Here is a 2,016-nt window from a genome sequence, read left to right on the forward strand (position 1 = left end):
TCAGTGTCGTGCCCGTACCGGACCGGGACCGGCAACGGGATCGCAACCCTCGCTGTTGCTCCCACACCTCGCTCAGCCAGTGAGCAGGAACTGGTCTGTATGTGGGATCCGAACCCTCAGCGGGAGCGCCACCATGCTCCCAAGCGGCACACTGTAGCAGTGCGCCACCGGGCCGGCCCCACAGGACAGTCTTCTTCCTGTCTGCCTTCACATTGCCTCTCCTCTCTGCATGTCTCTTTCTGTGTTCACATTTCCCCTTTGTGGAGGGACACCAGTCATATGGGATTAGAGCCCAGCCTAGTGACCTCATTTTAACTTGATTACCCCATTATGGCTCTACTTCCAAATAGGTCACATCCTGAGGTACCGAGTGTTAGGGCTTCAGCATATCTTTTATTAGGGGGATACAAATCTGTGCATTACATGACCCAATGACATCAGGCAGAGAAGACATAAGCCTCAGGAAAGGTTGGGAGCCAGCAGCAATGCACAGAAGAACCACATTAGGTGTCACGCTGTGGATTGTACATACCGGGAGTTAGGGCTTTGGAGGAAGGTGAAGGCAGCTAGATATGAGCTTCTTTTTCTGTCTTTGTTTTCAGCCAAGGAAGCCAACTGCAATTCTGGAGCACACGAAGGGAAGCACTCCTAAACATGCTGCAAAATGCCCAGTTCCTGACCCCGATGACATCAGGCTATGCTGTACTAGCTCTAAGAAAAAGAAGAAAAGTGGGATGAGAGGTGACTTTGTATTTATTTTTCTCCATTCTCAAGGGCACAAGATTTTTCTGCCTGGATTCTTGCAGAGTTTCCCAGAATGCCCTAACCAACTGTGCATTCCTTATTGCTTGGTAGCCTCAGTTCCAGAGGAGGCATTTTCACAACCCATTCAGACCCCGTGAGCATCCAAATCTTCCTAGAGGGACGTCTCTTGATTTTGTTTCATCAGGCTTGAATGTCACTGCTGGGGCCCTATGGAAGCATCACTTAGACACCACTTAACTCAGAGTTTCATGGAGGACCAAAGAAAACAATCCAAACACAGTCTGAAGCAAAAGCCAATCTCCTGGGCCTTAAAGCAAGGAAGACTTTGTCACTTCATGCTGAGGATCCCCTTCTTGGCATCCATATATGTTCTTTGAAGTGCTCTGTCAGACAAGCCCTGGGTGCTTGTCATGCTATTTGTGAGGTGACGTGGGAGGTGGGAGTGCAGGGGAAAAGGTAAGGATGAAGGCAGAAAATAGTGAGGTACACCGAGGAGCTGGAGACGAAGATGAGTGGATTGACCTCCTGACAGATGCTAATCAATGGCCTTGATTGCAGAGCGACCAGTGGGAGAGTAAGTCCAGAAGTAAAAGTGATGGTAATAATTGCTCTTTACATTTCCTGAGCACGTACTGTGTGGTGTATGTGTATTGTCTTATATGAGCCTCATAACAACTCTATGAAATAGGAACTATTATTGCCTCCTTTTAATGATGAAAATACTGAGGCTTAAAGGGGTTAAGTGATGTACCCAAAGTTACACCATCAGTTAAGTCGTAGTGCCAGGACTGAAACCCAGACAGTTCGACGTGGAAGCCAGCCTCACAATCCACACTATTTTTTATGTGTGTTATTATATAATACTTGATACATACAACTTATATGTAAAACGTATATGTTATGGAGCATATTAACAATATGAACACACATGCAACTCAGCCATCACTAACAATATCATTTTTTTAAATTTATTTTTTAATTTTTTTCTTAACTTTATTTTGTCGATATACTAAGAGGTTGATTATTGTGGCCCATTACCGAAACCCCCCTCCCTCCTCCGTCTCCTCCCTCCCACCCAACAATGTCCTTTCTGTTTGCTTGCATATTAACTTCAAGGAGTTGTAGTTGTTAAGTCTTCTTCCCCCCCCCCCACCCCCAGTTTTTTTGTGTGTGCATGTGAATTTATTGATTTATTTTTAGCTCCCACCAATAAGTGAGAACATGTGCTATTTATCTTTCTGTGCCTGACTT

At 45.5% G+C, this 2,016-nt stretch overlaps 1 long non-coding RNA gene across 2 annotated transcripts in view; it reads left to right on the forward strand.

Annotated features, from left to right (window-relative positions):
* Positions 1-1,695, forward strand: part of LOC103582158 — a 10,699-nt gene extending 9,004 nt beyond the window's left edge. For both annotated transcript variants that reach the window (XR_549729.1, XR_549730.1), the window contains exon 2: positions 603-1,695. This is a non-coding gene — a long non-coding RNA (uncharacterized LOC103582158). The remainder of the gene's footprint in view (positions 1-602) is intronic.
* Positions 1,696-2,016: the final 321 nt, after the last annotated feature.

This window comes from Galeopterus variegatus, unplaced genomic scaffold (genome assembly GCF_000696425.1).
Source record: "Galeopterus variegatus unplaced genomic scaffold, G_variegatus-3.0.2 Scaffold15106, whole genome shotgun sequence".
NCBI classification, from domain to species: Eukaryota; Metazoa; Chordata; class Mammalia; order Dermoptera; family Cynocephalidae; genus Galeopterus; species Galeopterus variegatus.